The 17,156-nt window shown below is 40.5% G+C and overlaps 1 long non-coding RNA gene across 1 annotated transcript in view; it reads right to left on the bottom strand.

Annotated features, from left to right (window-relative positions):
• Window positions 1–6,107: 6,107 nt before the first annotated feature.
• LOC126199306 (uncharacterized) overlaps window positions 6,108–17,156 on the bottom strand; it is a 34,023-nt gene continuing 22,974 nt past the window's right edge. The window contains exon 3 of the long non-coding RNA XR_007540148.1: window positions 6,108–6,244. This is a non-coding gene — a long non-coding RNA (uncharacterized LOC126199306). The remainder of the gene's footprint in view (window positions 6,245–17,156) is intronic.

Below are 17,156 nucleotides of genomic sequence, written 5' to 3'. Positions count from 1 at the left end.
CTTCTTCTGGTCAAGTTGTGCCACAAGCTCCTCTTCTCCCCAATTCTATTCAATACCTCCTCATTAGTTATGTGATCTACCCATTTAATCTTCAGCATTCTTCTGTAGCACCACATTTCGAAAGTTTGTATTCTCTTCTAGCCTAAGCTATTTATCGTTCACGTTTCACTTTCATACATGGCTACAGTCCATACAAATACTTTCAGAAACGACTTCCTGACACTTAAATCTATAATCGATGTTAACAAATTTCTCTTCTTCAGAACCGCTTTTTTTGCCATTTACATTTTATAACCACTCTACTTTGACCACCATCAGTTATTTTGCTCCCCAAATAACAAAACTCATCTACTACTTTAAGGGCCTCATTTCCTAATCTAATTCCCTCAGCATCACCAGACTTAATTCGACTACATTCCATTATCACCGTTTTGCTTTCGTTGATGTTCAATTTACATCCTCCTTTCAAGACACACTCCATTTCGTTCAACTGTTCTTCCAGGTCCTTTGCTGTCTCTGACAGAATTACAATGTCATCGGCGAACCTCAAAGTTTTTATTTCTTCTCCGTCGATTTTAATTCCTACTTCGAATTTTTATTTTGTTTTATTTACTGTTAGCTCAATATAGAGATTGAATAACATTGGCTACAACCCAGTCTCACTCCCTTCCAAACCGCTGCTTCGCTTTCATGCCCCTCGACTCTTATAACTGCCATCTGGTTTCAGTACAAATTGTAAAAAGCCTTTCGCTCCCTGTATTGTACCCCTGCCACCTTCAGAATTTGAAAGAGAGTTTTCCAGTCAACATTGTCAAAAGCTTTCTCTAAGTCTACAAATGCTAAAAACGTAGGTTTGCTTGTCTTAATCTATCTTCTAGGATAAGTCGTAGGGTCAGTATTGCCTCACGTGTTCCAACATTTCCACGGAATTAAACTGATCTTCCCCGAGGTCGGCTCCTACCAGTTTTTCCATTCGTCTGTAAAGCATTCGCGTTAGTATTTTGCAGCCGTGACTTATTAAACTGATAGTTCAGTAATTTTCACATCTATCAACACTTGCTTTCTTTGGGATTGGAATTACTTTATTCTTCTTGAAGTCTGAGGGTATTTCGCTTGTCTCATACATCTTGCTACTAGATGGTAGAGTTTTGTCAGGACTGGCTCTCTCAAGCCTGTCAGTAGTTCCAATGGAATGTTATTTACTTGTTTCGACTCAGGTCTTTCAGTGCTCTGTCAGACTCTTCACGCAGTATCTTATCTCCCATTTCATCTTGATCTACATTTACATTTCCATAATATTGTCCTCAAGTACATCGCCCTTGTATAGACCCTCTATATATTCCTTCCACCTTTCTGCTTTCCCTTCTTTACATAGAACTGGGTTTCCATCTGAGCTCTTGATATTCATTCAAGTGGTTCTCTTTTCTCCAAAGGTGTCTTTAATTTTCCTTTAGGCAGTATCTGTTTTACCCCTAGGGAGATATGCCTCTACATCATTACATTTGTCCTCTAGCCATCCCTGCTTAGCCATTTTGCACCTCCTCATTTTTGAGACGTTTGTATTCCTTTTTGCCTGCTTCGTTTATTGCATGTTTATATTAAATTCAGTATTTCTTCTGTTACCCAGGGATTTCTACTTGCCCTCGCCTTTCTACCTACTTGATCCTCTGCTGCCTTCAATATTTAATCCCTCAAAGCTACCCATTCTTAATCTACTGCATTTATTTCCCCCATCCCTGTCAATCTTTCCCTAATGCACTCCCTGAAACTCTCTCTAACCTCTGGTTCTGTCAGTCTATCTAGGGTCCATCTCCTTAAATTCCCACCTTTTTGCAGTTTCTTCGGTTTTAATCTACAGTTCATAACTAATAGAGTGTTGTCAAAGCCCACATCTGTCCCTCGAAATGTCTTACAGTTTAAGGTCTGGTTCCTAAATCTCTGTCTTACCGTTATCTAATCTACCTGAAACTTTACAATATCTCCAGGCCTCTTCCATGTATACAACCTGCTTTCATGATTCTTGAACCAAGTGTTAGCTATGATTAAGTTACGCCCTGTGCAAAATTCTACCAGGGGGCTTACTCTTTCATTTCTTACCTCCTTTCCACATTCACTTACTACGTTTCCTCCTCTCCCTTTTCATAATATCGAATTCCAGTTACCCATGACTATTAAATTTTCGTCTCCCTTCACTATCTGAATAATTTCTTTTAACTCATCATACATTTCATCAATCTCTTCGTCATCTGCGGAGCTAGTTGGCATATAAACTTGTACTATTGTGGTAGGAGTGGGCTTCGTGTCTACCTTGGGCATAATAATGCGTTCACTATGCTGTTTGTAGTAGCTCACCCGCCCTCCTATTTTTTTATTCATTATTAAACCTACTCCTGCCTTACCCGTATTTGATTTTGTATTTATAACCCTGTACTCACCTGACCAGAAGTCTTGTTCCTCCTGCCCCCTACCTTCAGTAACTGACAGAAGATGTAAAGAATGAAAATTTAAATCCTGAGTTATTGCCTTGAATTTACTGTGCCATTTACCTGTCCTTTATCACTTACGTTTCGTTGCGGGTTTGGTACTGTACATCATATATGTATGTGATAAGTTACTACTAGACATGAGTCATCAATTAATGAAGGAAAAAAAATTGCTCTGAGCATTATGGGACTCAACTTCTGAACTTAGAACTACTTAAACCTAACTAACCTAAGGACATCACGCACATCCTTGCCCGAGGCAGGATTCGAACCTGCGACCGTAGCGGTCTCGCGGTTCCAGACTGTAGCGCCTAGAACCGCTCGGCCACTCCGGCCGGCATGAAGGAAAGAACGCACGACGAAACGCCTTTTGCATTGGTGTGACTCTCAGACCTTCATATTTTCTATGATTCCCTCGAAAGGCGTGCCATATCTTCTGAACGAACGATCTGTTGAATTTACTGTGCCATTTACCTGTCCTTTATCACTTACGTTTCGTTGCGGGTTTGGTACTGTACATCATATATGTATGTGATAAGTTACTACTAGACATGAGTCATCAATTAATGAAGGAAAAAAAATTGCTCTGAGCATTATGGGACTCAACTTCTGAACTTAGAACTACTTAAACCTAACTAACCTAAGGACATCACGCACATCCTTGCCCGAGGCAAGGCCAATGTACTAAAGAGCTGTGGCTGATATAGCGGGGATACAGTACTCTTTTGTGTGTGTGTGTGTGTGTGTGTGTGTGTGTGTGTGTGTGTGTGTGTGTACGCGCGCACGCTTGCGTTTATTGGCCTTAGGTTGCACCTACAGAGCCATCACAAAGATACAGTGCATTCAGTTATGTGGTGCATTCCAGGCCGGACTAAGAACACCTTTACAACGCACACACACGACACAAAACTACAATGTATGGTGGGTAATACATGACTTCGTCTTTATCAATTAAAGTACATACTGTCATTGCATAGAGAGAGTCTGCACGACAAGATGGTCAGCCGTTATGGTCATGTGGTAACTTAGCGCTCCATCAATGGCTAGAAGTTCAACTATGTAAATCTAGGTGATGCTACAGCAGTGTGCGCTACATAGATGTCTAAAGTTATTACGAGCACAAACTATATCCAGTAAGCTTTAGTACTGACCTATGGTATGAGCTATATTACGGGATCATTGAAGTTTATTGTCTGTATGAAAGCCAGAAATTCTTCCCTCCTGAAACGTTAGGTTTGGGAGGATCTGGCGGTGAGGTTCACTTTTTAAGTCTAGGCCTGTGTTATCTTCCAGCTTCATTGATAGTGTAGGTTCAGAAGGGTCATCTGTAGTGCTTTGGTAATGTGACTTTAGAAGCAGTGACATATTCAGCTCTCTAGTTACACCAAGTCCTGATGAAGAACACCACTCTTCAACATTAAATGGAATGAGCTCGATGACAGGCTGCGTATCGGCTGTCTCATGTTTCCCACAAGTGATTTTGTCACATCTTTCTGCTGGACAGCAGACTGATTAGCCTTCACTTTAGATTTGACCGGGTCCAGACTTCTATGTGACTCTGCTTGTGCACTCTGTGGTTTGGGTCGTATCTGGAACCTCTTCACCTCACTGTTCAAATGTAAGCTCAGCCACCTTTCATAACGCAAGTGTACTAAAACTGATGCGTTATAAAAACATAGAAAATTCGTTGGCAATTTTAATATTTTTATTTAAAATTTTATCTTTTAACGGTTTTGTAAGATTCTTTCCGAATGGTTCTTATAATGAAGGCAAGGCTGGGCGGAGTGGCCGTCCGGTTCTAGGCGCTACAGTCTGGAGCCGAGCGACCGCTACGGTCGCAGGTTCGAATCCTGCCTCGGGCATGGATATGCGTGATGTCCTTAGGTTAGTTAGGTTTAATTAGTTCTAAGTTCTAGGCGACTGAAGACCTCAGAAGTTAAGTCGCATAGTGCTCAGAGACATTTTTATAATGAAGGCAAGCTCCTGAGAAACATATCAGTTTCAATTCTTTCGCATTATAAAAGTTGATTGAGACTACATTTTAGCACTGATTATGGCAACAACGACCTAGTATTCATTGTGGATAAAATCTAACCTCTTTCTCCCGTTTTCATCTAGGTACATCAGCCTTTTCTTCCCTAATTGCTTTACTCTTCTTTTCATGGACACCAGTAATTTTCCGTCGTCTATTATTACATCATTTCTTTCTAATTTATCTCTCTTCAATGTCCATTACTTCATTTTACGTCTACTGATCCACATTGCTCAGATACCACCAAACCAGTTATTACAAGTAACACAAAAGAAAGGAAGAACAAATATGTTGGCGCAAATGTTTCCTCATGTACTGGCATCTTTATGAATGTGTAACAGCTCTTCACTAGATAAGCATGCTTGCTTTTCTTCAGAATATACTTTTTTTTTTCTCTTCTCCTTACATTTCCTTGGTTCTTTTCCTGACATTATTGACTCTTGGTGACACACTTAATAATTATTTCTCTAGGGTACTGTTTCTCGAAAAAACGTATCTCATTACAAAATTTAACTATGTAAAATTTCCTACAAAAAGGTTCCATTCATTATTTCTGTGGGACTAATAGTCTACATGTAGTGAGCGAGAGAATATGAAAATCTTGTACGTGGTATTTGAAGGCGTTGTGTGTTGCATAAAACGTGCAGGTAGGGGCAGCTGAAACACTGTTTATATAAGTGTAAATGTACATCGTTTTTCGTCACTTCACAGATGTATCGAAGACAATAGCTGAAGCCTTGCTGTTTTTGCATTACTACTTCGTGGTAGATCATACAGTCTTTCCTTTGTGAAAATTACATTAGAATCTCTCCACCGAATGATCTTTTTAAGGGCTCAAATCATGGTCTACGTGAATTAAAGTGTTTGTGTTTGTTGATTACAAAGTTATTTCTCAGTACTCTTTAAGCCACAGAAGATCGATATGTACAGCCAACTTCGAGGTGGAGGTAAACAAACATCTGAATTACGATAGCAGTTCTGTCAGCTCGATGTCTCTTCCTTTCCATATACTGGCATTTGGGACAGTTGTAAACCCCAAATCAGTGACTGTAATGAATCGTCCTACTGAAATTCCTCATGTCGTATAACTATGAGAGAACATAAAAATTCAGAGTGTTTAAGTTCACAGGCTGTTGAAGGAAGCATACAAGAGTGATAACTTTTGTAGGATTCATACATGTTGGGTTAATGTACTCGTATTTTTGTTGTCATCCATTCAATATACTCAGTATGTGTTGGCAATATATTGACATTCCACCAGTGGTACAAGTTTACATCTTTCAATCATCATTTGACGTATACTGACTTAACTGTGGCAACTAGTCTGACATAGAAATTGATGTAAATATATCAATTTGTATAGGAAGTAAGCTTTAGATGATGTAACGTTGATATTACCACTTGTTCTAGAGGTGCTTTGAAAAAAGTCTTGTGTCAGCAGGGACAGACATTAGACAAATTAATGAGAGTTACTGTTTAAACTTCTCTAAACTATCTTAAAAGACGAAAGCAAATGTGATGCACTCTGAGTGAAAGCCGGGTGAAGTAAGTGAGACACACTTTGAATTTTATTGCCAACATAAACATTAACAGACAAAACAGTATGTACACAGATTCCCAGTGAGACAGTCTTTAGGCAGCTCCAGCAGGGAGGACGCTTGAATACTCCAAGGATAAGCGAATGCCCTGCCTGCACAACGTCTACGCCACGTCTCACGATGACGCACACCTGTAACATACCAGGTCATTAATTTAACAGTGTTGCCTTGGTGAGGTTACTTAAGGTTACAGATGATAATGCCTGCATTCATGTAGATATGAAACTGATAATAAAATTAAATCAGTATTGAGTAATAATAAAATTAAATTAATATTGAGAAAATTAAAGGGTATAGCACACGTTTTTCAGATTTAATTCTTAGAATACTATCGGTACTGCAATTCCAAGAAATAAACTGACTCATTATACGTCGGAGACACACCCATATGCATGTAATATCAAGGAAAAGGTTCCAAGTAAGCCATTCTCTCCCAAAGAAAATTGAATAGCTTTACATCGCTCAAGAGGAAAAATTTCGATGGCTTTGCAAATTTAGACCAAAGTAAGACATTTAATTAATTTCAGTCTTTTCTTCAAACATTTCATTCCACGGAAGGTTCCATTTTGAAATTAATCTATCAAACAATGCTGCATTTAAATGCAATAAAATAATCAACTAGTCTTTTTGATTTTATTGTGCAGTTCACTTGGTAGGATTAGAACACTGAAGACGAATTAGAGCAGTATTAAAGCCCTGGACACATATCCAGTAAGAACTCTGTTCATATCCTCGCCAAGTAATCAAATTTCAGGGTTTCCTTGGCTCCTATTTATCACTAAAGACGAATGCCAGGAAATATCCATTGAAAACTCAGTGGTCCATTTCTTGCCCCATTTCAGTCCAATTCACAGTATTTTCTATCCCTTATGACCCCGTCATCAATCCAATGCTTAGCTATAATCTTTATTCGTTTCTTCATTAGAAAAACTAATGTTCTGCAACGCTGTGGTTGTTGCATTAAGAAACTAGGGATCTATGTGTAATGATTTTAATAAAAAGTAGTCCATACCGCAACAAATTATTTTTAACACCTGTAGTCGGTTTCGGTCTCAATGACCATCTTCTGACTGGCTTTTCACATTATCTGTAGCCTTTGGTCTGAAGATGATCGTGCAGACATAAACTGATTACTGGAACAAAAGAAAAAGTATTGCCATCTGGACTGCTTTTTATTAAGATATTAAGTGTGATCTTTGTGGATCCTCAATATGTGAAAAAATTATTTTGTATAGTGAATAAGAATGTAGAGAATGTGGAGTCATCAATACTTATTTGGTACATGGAGAGATATTGGGTGCTGTCTTGTTCTTTTAAGCGATTTTCCTTCCCATACTCAAGAACATGAGTTCTTTTGTCTGATGGCGACAGCATAACAGCGAGGACTAACACGTTTACCTAAATACATTGACAGCGAAAAGAAGGAATTGTATGACATAAACGAAAGTTAATGGGCGTGTTTCTACATCTGAAAGACGATGTCTGTTCCAATTTCGCGCCATATGCATACGAGTGGCACTAGTAGTGCCACTATGGGAAACAAATCAGATTTGATTTAAATACACTTTGTAGCGGTCGTGACTGTTATAGTGCGCGTCATTTACGACGGCGGTCGAGCTTAGGTTCGTTCTGCGCATCTGACGTCACAAAACACAATCAGCCAATGAACAGAGATCGACGTTGCCAGAGCTCGACTGCAGTGCAGAGCACGGACGAGTGTCTTCAGTTTTAGAAACGTTCGGTCATAAATAAAGTAATTGAACAAAAGCAAAGTCTTGATAGCAGACTTTCTTTTATAGAAAGTATGGAAAAAGCATTCTTTGTGCCAGTTGCTTCATATTCTATTAATTAATTAAACCAAACAAGCAATAAGCCTCCTAATTCAGGCGATAGCAAGGAAAGGTGTTTGTATCACTCTCACGAAACGCTTTTTTGCAATAAAGAACAGCGGTAATGGTTTATTTCCTATTGTACTTCGATGAAAGATGAGTAATTCATAGTCATCCCAACAGTGTTTGTCGGTATTTTGCGTGATGTTTTACAGTCCTTCAGGATTTCTGTTAAATTACCAGCCGCATTAGCGTAATGGTTAAGGTGTTTGGCTTATAAGTAAAAGGTTTTGAGTTCAAACCTTGTTTGGTGTTTAATACCTTCTTTATTTAAAAACAATATCGAAGTGTCTTACTTCATGAATTTTATTCGTTTGAATGTAATTTTTTTAAATATCTAGTGCTTTGTCTCTTCATTATAATCATAATAAGTTTTCGGTTTTTATAATTTTGTCCTCCAATATTTCTTTTCACAGCAATTAAAAACAATGATAAGGCACACATAACAATATTCATGTTATCTGTTTTGTTTGTATATCTTCTCTTCTGCAGTCGCTGTTTTACTATTCATAGTGAGATATATTCTTTTGTGACAGTATTAAAAGTATTATTTAGAGCAGAATTTCGGCTCGTACGTTGCCGAGCCACTTGATTGTCTGACGCAATTCTTTGCTTCGCTGCTTTGGCAACATTATTATATTCAATGTTTTCGTCGACTGATCTATGTTTTGGCAAGTATTTGCCGTCCGTTGTAACAAACACAAATTGTTTGCGCACTGCGCCTCACTTACAATATATTTTAGTTTCTATGTTTTATTACGTCCCCAATTCAGTTTTGTGTACTTCGCCAACTTTGTTTTAATCAGAACATTTTTGAAAAAAGCGAAATGACTGTGGTATAAATAAAACTTTTATTACAGTCGCGAAAGACGGAATATTTCTCAATATTACATGCGACACGTATCTGGTACATAAATTAATGAGATATTGTTATAAAGTAAATTTTATATGAAATTTAGGTATCTTGTCCACATTTTATTCTCAACATTGTGGCAATTAAAATCGACCATACGGAAAGTATATCCTATGGACTTTTACCTCTGCAAACTCTTCAAAATTTCGTGCAATGGTTTACTACATTTAATGCTGCACAATAACAGCGTTGAACATCGAAACAAAATTGAGTCATTTATGGGGGGAAGTATCAGTCAAGAAGATGTGTAAAAATCAAATTTTTGGGCCAAATAGTTTTTGTGAAATCGAATGATAAGTGTGTCAAAGCAGTCGGTACACCATATATCAGCACAGGTGAGCAGTGCAGTGATGACAAAGTCGCGCACAGCGCGGAATGCGGGGAGCACGTCTCCGTAGCAGCGAAAGGGTTAATGCGCCCGTGGTGGCTTTACTTCATAAACTGCGAGCTCCCCCCTAAATGGAAGTTTGCGAAATATACTATACTATGGAGCTGCTTCTCTTGGGGCGTGCGTCGTTTGCAACTGGCAACGCAGCAATCTCCCGCGTCTGGGCGGGCATGCGCGAGCCGCCAAGATAAAAGAATTGAACTATAGTTACCTAAGAGATTGGATGTGGTGAGTTGATGTTAATTAGAAATGTCTTTAAGGCAACAAAGACGCCATTATCAATACCTAACTGAGTTTGAACAAGGTCGTGTGATAGGGCTACGAGTAGCTGGATGCCCCTTCTCCGATACTACAATAAAATGGTTCAAATGGCTCTGAGCACTATGCGACTTAACTTCTGAGGTCATCAGTCGCCTAGAACTTAGAACTAATTAAACCTAACTAACCTAAGGACATCACACACATCCATGCCCGAGGCAGGATTCGAACCTGCGACCGTAGCGGTCACGCGGTTCCAGACTGAAGCGCCTTTAACCACACGGCCACACTGGCCGGCGATACTACAATAAAGACATGGCAGGAATTTTGGCATTATACACGATTGCTGGCAGTGGTGGTCACGATAATGTACGGTCGCAAGAAGACCAGGCTCCGGACGGTCATGCGGCACTACCGAGAGGAAAGATCATTGTGTTCGGCGTGTTGCTTTGGCACATCGCACTGCATTTGCAGCAGCAATTTGAACAGCAGTCTGCACGACAGTGACACAACAAACTGATACATATCGGTTTCTTCAAGGCCTGCTCGGTGCCAGACGCCCTGTAGCATGGCTGTGTGAGTAGCCGCCATGTTGTTGCGCAAGGCGGGTGACCTTGAAGCGAGTTCCACTGGCTGCCGCTAGGGCTCGGAGGATCGCACTTAGTTTTAACTAAGCGCGATCCGCTGCGAAAGGTCCTTCCGGTTGCGGTCAACGCCCTTCCGGCGTGCACTGATTGGCTGCTGGGGCGCTCTTATCAGCCGCTACATCCGCTGGGGCCCCAGTCTCGCTCGTGAGGCAACAGCATGTTCATTCTACTCGAGGCAGCTGCACAGTACACACAGCCATGCCTTACTGCAGCAGCAGCAGAAGATACAGAAGGAGAATGAGAGATATATTTTATAAGAAGGGGAATGAGAGATATATTTTATAAGAACGGGACCACCGCCATTTGGGATTTCAGTGGTTGTCAGGCGAGAGCTCATTGAAGGGCAGAGTGAAAGCTGCCGTATTTTCCGATGAAAACTGATTGTACCCCGGTGTCAGTGATGGCTGTGCGTTGGTTAGAAAGCAGCCAATTGAGGGCGTGCTACCAACCTCTCCGTGTCCTAAACACACTGGACTGCACTTGGAGTTATGGTCCGGTGTGCAATTTTGTATGACAGTAGGAGAACATTCGTGGTTATCTCACGTTCCCTGACTGAAAATTTGTACGTTAATCGGGTGATTCGACGCGTCTTGCTGCTACTCATTATCAATATTGCAGGGGTGTCTTCCAACAAGAAAACAGTCGCCCACATACCGTTGTTGTAGCTCAACACGCTCTACAGTGCCTGGGCCTGCTCCATTACCTGACCTGTCTCCAGTATATGGGACACCATAGGACGACAACTCTAGCGTCGTCCGCAACCAGCATTAAACGGCCCTGTACTGACCCACCGAGTACAACCGGAATGGAACTCTGTCCCACAAACTGACATCCAACACCTGCACACCACAATGCATCAACGTTTGAATGCTTGCATTGAATATTCTGGCGGTTACAGCAGTTATTAATGTACCAGCATTTCACATTTGTGAAGGCTTATATTGTTCATACATTAACCAGAGGTCTCGCAATTGTAATACCTTAAACATGCTACCTAGACAAATGTATTCCTCAAATTTCATTACTCTATATTAATTATTTTTTGGTGCTGAAATTTTTTCTTTGACTGTATTAAGAAGGCCAATCACATTTTCTCAAAACATACTCCATATTTGGCAAAAAAGGACATAGTATGAAGTGGTAACTGTTTATGTGTCTTGCATCAACCTTCTAGCAACTTAATTTTATTAGCAATTGTTAAATGGTTTTCTAAAAGCAAACTGTGTTGAAATCAGCACATTCTGTTCTGCAAGGCATGACACTTGATAGCCTCCCTGAAAGTAATACTCGAGCAAAGGTCAAGAAATAAAATGAATTGAACAATATGTGGAGTTCATGTAGAGAACTCTTGAGGCAACTGCGCACGCTGACAAAATTCCTAACGGTACATTTTTCAGTTACCAACAATAGTTTGGAAACGTTACCACCTCTCACAATATAAGTAACAGAGAGAGCTCGTGGCTTCCGACTTCCGATTTCGACAATCTTTGCTGCCCGAAAGCAACCTCTGTGAAACGGTTCAGGTCAATACGATTCGTTTTCTGAAATCATCTAGGGCAAAAACCATGGTGCGGGATCCTTTTCAGTTCTAGTGTAGCTGTTAGAACATTCAAAAATATGATAATCTCATTTAAACATATGAGTCCCAAAACATAACAGTTCCGTGAAATTGGAGAATTAGTGGTTTCTCTACCTTGGGTTTACACTTGAGAAGGAAAGATAGCTCTTGGTAACGAAGGTACGAGGAAGGTAACTGCAAAGAAACCATGGGTAACGGGAGAAATACTTCGGTTGATCGATGAAAGAAGAAAATGCAAAAATGTTAAGGGAAATTCAGAATACAGAAATACAAGTCACTGAAGAATGAAACAAACAGGAAGTGCAGGGAAGCTAAGGCGATATGGCTGGATGAAGAATGTGAAGAAATCGAAAAAGAAATGATTGTCGGAAGGACTCACTCAGCATACAGCAAAGTCAAAACTACTCTAGGTGAAATTAAAAGCAAGGGTGGTAACATGAAGAGTGCAACGGGAATTCCGCTGTTAAATGCAGAGGAGACAGCGGATTTGGGGAAAGAGTACACTGAAGGCCGCTAAGAGGGGGAAATTTATTTGACGTGGTAGTAGAAGAGAAAGATTCGATTTAGAAGAGATAAGGGATCCAGTGTTAGAATCAGAATTTAAAACAGTTTTGGAGGACTTAAGGTCAAATAAGACAGAAGGGATATATAACGTTCCATCAGCCTTTATAAAATCTTTGAGTGAGAGGCAACAAAATGACTATTCTGGTTGGTGCGCAGAATGTATGAGGCTGGAGACATACCAACTGACTTTCGGAAAAGTATCATCCACACAATTCCGAAGACTGCAAGAGCTGACAAGGGCGAGAGTTCTCGTACAATCAGCTAAACAGCTGATGCATCTAAATTGCTGTCAAGAATAATATACAGAAAAATGGAAAAGAAAACTGAGGATGTGTTAGATGACGATCAGTTTGGCTTTATGAAAGTTAAAGGCACCAGAGATGCAATTATGACGTTGCGTTTGATAATGGAAGCAAGATTAAAGCAAAATCAACACACCTTCATAGGATTTATTGACCTGGTAAAAGCGTTCGATAATGCAGAACGGTGCAAGATATTCGAAATTCTGAGAAGAACAGGGATAAGCTACAGGGAGGGGCGTGTAATATACAATATGTAAGAGAGCCAAGAGATAACAACAAGAGTGGACGACCGAGACCGAAGTGATCGGATTAAAAAGGATGTAAGACAGCGATGTAGCCTCTCGCCCCTGCTGTTCAATTTGCACGTCGAAGAAGCAATGTTGGAAATAAAAGAAAGGTTCAGGAGTGGGAGTAAAATTCAAGGTGAAAGGATATCAGTGATACGATTCGCTGATGATATTGTAATTCTGAGTGAAAAGAATTACGTGATCTGCTGAACGGAATGAACAGTCTAATGAGTGCAGAGTATGGATTGAGAGTGAATCAAAGAAAGACGACAGTAATGAAAAGTATCAGAAATTAAAAGAGCGAAAAACTTAACATCAGGATTGACGGTCACGAAGTAGATGAAGTTGAGGAATTCTTCTACCAAGGCAGCAATGTAACCACTGAGAGAGCAAGGAAGGCATAAAAAGCAGACTATCACTGGAAAAAAGAGCATCCCTAAGAGAAATCTACTGGTATGAAACGTAGGCCTTAATTTGAGGGAGAAATTTCTGAGAATTTACGTTTGGATCTCAGCATGGTATAGTAGTGAAAAATGGGCTGTGGGAAAACAATCGAAGCATTTGAAATGTGATGCTACAGACGAATGTTGAAAATTAGATGGACTGATAAGATAAGGAATGAGGAGGTTCTGCGCATAATCGAAGAGGAAAGGAATATGTAGAAAACACTGAAAAGGGGAAGGGACAGGATGATAGAACATCTGTTAAGACATCGGGGAATAATTTCCACCGTACTAGAGGAACTGTAGAGGGCAAAAGCTGTAGAGGAAGATAGAGTTCGGAATACATCCAGCAAATAACTGAGGACGTAGGTTGTAAGTGCTACTCTAAGTCGAAGAGGTTGGCACAGGAAAAACCGAAGGCAGTCGCCACGTAATTGTCTTTTTGGTGTTGCGGTTGATTCTTTTGCCCTCTCAATACTGAAAGAGACAGCTTGTGAGCTGAGTCATACTACTCGTCATTGTTCGCGAAGTGCCTGCATCACAACGGGCCGTTGTGACTGCATCTGACTGGGGTCACTGTGTACTGTCAGTGCGACCTTTTCGTGAGACAACAGATGCGTTCGAGACTTGATAACCTTCTACAGGTGTCGCCGATTTTATTTAATCTTACAGTGGGATGCTACGACATTCGGATCACAGATTTACTTCAAGCTTTGTACACTTTTTGTAGCCTATTAGAACAAGGTAATGCGCAAACAGTAAGGTGCACTACTTACGCGATTTCGAGAGTATCACAAGAGAAGTTTTACACGTCAGTGATGTACCGGGGCGTTGTGACCCTGAGCATGAGCTGGAGGTAATCATGTGATTTGTGCTGAATCGAGTCCCTCTCACTCTTTCTTTAAATTTATGTTATTTTCAATACTAGTCATATTACTTCCTACATGTTACACCCAAAAGGTAACATGATGGAAAGACAGGTGTATTTTCGTTAACTTCTATTGAATTTTAAATATTATTTGCTTTTAAATACTTTTGTTATTACAACAAATATATGCGACTTTTATTTTTATAGGCAAGTAAAAACCTTTATCAAGAGGCTTCAGATTTGTTGATATTTGATTGGCAATGAAAGAAAAATTTCTTTTTATGAGGATGCTATTAAAACATTCAATCGTACCTTGCCAATTTTTCGAACCTATAATTACGAAATCTTTGCGTTATATATACGTTTTGCACCAAAACTGGTGGAAGACAGATAAATTTTTCAAAATGTCAACGAGCTCCGTTTTTCCATAGAAACTCTGAAGATTCCTTGCGCCTGCGGGAAAACTGAATTCCTTCGATGTAGTAGACGCCGTTTTAATTTATGTTTTGCGGGTCTACATGAAAAATATCATCCTGCAACTTGTAATGTAGGAAGCACATTCGGCAATTCATCGGACATTACCCTCATATTCTGTCTTATTGCAACTCACTGCATTATTCAGTAAAGTTATTTACATCTTTATTTATCGATGTATGACATGGGCTTTGCAAACCTGACCCTCCTCCATGAAACCTGCGTCGACAGATGGAAGTGTCCAGGTACAAAGCAGTTCGTGGTAGCTTACCCGACTGCAGGTATAAAGGATTTCGGCAATCACGACAAGTGTACATTTTCAGGAAAACTTTATGCATTTGGTCATTTTCTTGTCGATTGTTATAAATATCATATTTGCTATGATGATAAAAATCAGTAAACAACTAAATAACAATCTAAATTCAATTAAAGTTGTTTTTTCACCATATTACTTTTCAATTATAATATGTGTGACATAATATGACTAGTGTGAAAAAAATAAAAAACAAAAAAGAATGATACACGAATGGAAACAATTATTAGTAACAAAACAAAAAGATTCTGAGTAACCAGGAACCAAACTCATATTCTTGTTTCTATTTTTAACTTTTATTCTGTTTTCTATTTTTTGTGTGTGTAAGGAAGAGAAATGAACAAAACATGGCTTCACCAGAAACAGGGAAGAATCAAGGCCACAGGGGAACTTAACCAACATTCTGTCGATTAAAAACAAGAAAAAGCATTTTTGCAAAAACCGCTCGATAATACGGGAACCGAAAAAATGGCTCTGAGCACTATGGGACTTAACATCTGAGGTCATCAGTCCCCTAGAACTTAGAACTACTTAAACCTAACTAACCTAAGGACATCACACACACCCATGCCCAAAGCAGGATTCGAACCTGGGACCGTAGCAATCGCGCGGTTCCGGACTGAAGCGCCTAGAACCGCTCGGCTATCGCGGCCGGCTACTATGGGAACCGCAGGCACTTCTAAACGCGCGGTTTCCAGATACTGATGTAAGACACGGGAATCAGGGCCGTTCCCTCCATCAACAATATAGTGAATGTTGTGTTCCAAGTGCCAGTCGATCGTATTCTTTTCCATCTCAAGAAAAAGGTATACATCCGGAGAAATAATAAATTCACCGGGAAAAGCAGATTCACGCCGTCGCGAAAGAAAAGCCAACTGTCGACAAGTGAGAGTCGATGATCCCGTCCACAACAGACCAGGCCGCGAAGTAATATACCAGTGTGATGACATTCGTCATGTTGATCAGTCAGGCGACAGCCCACGCGAAGAAAACGGTCGCCGGTGAGTATCAAACGATGAATGACCATATAGCATGACAAAGCCATCTCAATCGGTAATATAGGTAGACCATTATGAGACCAAAAAGTTTTCCAGGCTCTTGACGCGGAAGCTACTTCAATAGCGCAGAGGCCAAATGGCTGACCGCCAAGGCATAATAAGTCTGCGGCTGCAAGGTTCGTCGTTGAAGGGATGTCAGCTCTCAAGAAACTGACAATTATATTCTCGGACATGTCGCAATTTAGGGTTAATCCGTCCAGCACTAGCGGATGGATTCAGACTGACCGGCTGGGGACAGGACAATAAATGACATGTAATGGAATTCGAAGCCTGTGCGCCTGTTACGACATACAAACAAGGTGGACTCTTTCACTTCAGCATCGGGAAGACACAATCCTCTGATCTTGCGGGGCCTGACCACCACTTCATACCCATTTCGAAAGATGGTTCGTCGCCACAAGAATCGACCGGATAGTTATTTGAGTCTGCGGTGCATCATCGTGGCAAGCGGGAAGATCTGCGAATGTAATGTACTTTACTGAAAATGTAGGTGTCTAAGACGTGAATTACGTGAAGGGGGCTAAGGGAACTGCGTTCTTGCTCAAAAATAGCTCCCTGACCACGCGTCGTGACCTCTCGCCAGTTAAGTGCCATCATTTTGGGCTGATTGCGATCTGCTATGATCCCTTAAACATTATAGCGCTCGATAACCGTCTTCCAAGGAATTACCACTTCGTTAAAGCCCCGCAACGGCAGGAACGTGCATTTGTGATCATCAATGTGGGCGCCAGCCGGGCGACAAAAGGAATCCAAGGTATCCTCGACCCTGAAATGTCGTCTGCATGGCGTTATCGGCGTAAGCGTGGACAGAGAATCGTTCTTGCAATATAATCCAGTCACGTAGTTGCATGGAAATACGCCGAAACAAGGGTTCTAAAAACAAAGATCTTCCTTCGGGTATAGCCCGTCGGATCTAAATCCGAGGGGGTAAGTTGACCGTTCACAACAACTGATGCATGGATGCCAGAGAAAAGATTGGCTACAGCCTGGCATGTGTCGTGAGTAAAATTCAAAGTGGTTAACACACTCATGAGAAAACTGTGACTGGTAGAAACAATTG

This window comes from Schistocerca nitens, chromosome 8, assembly GCF_023898315.1.
Source record: "Schistocerca nitens isolate TAMUIC-IGC-003100 chromosome 8, iqSchNite1.1, whole genome shotgun sequence".
NCBI classification, from domain to species: Eukaryota; Metazoa; Arthropoda; class Insecta; order Orthoptera; family Acrididae; genus Schistocerca; species Schistocerca nitens.
The sequence above is the reverse complement of the archived record's forward strand: the minus strand, read 5'-3'. Positions and strand labels throughout refer to the sequence as shown.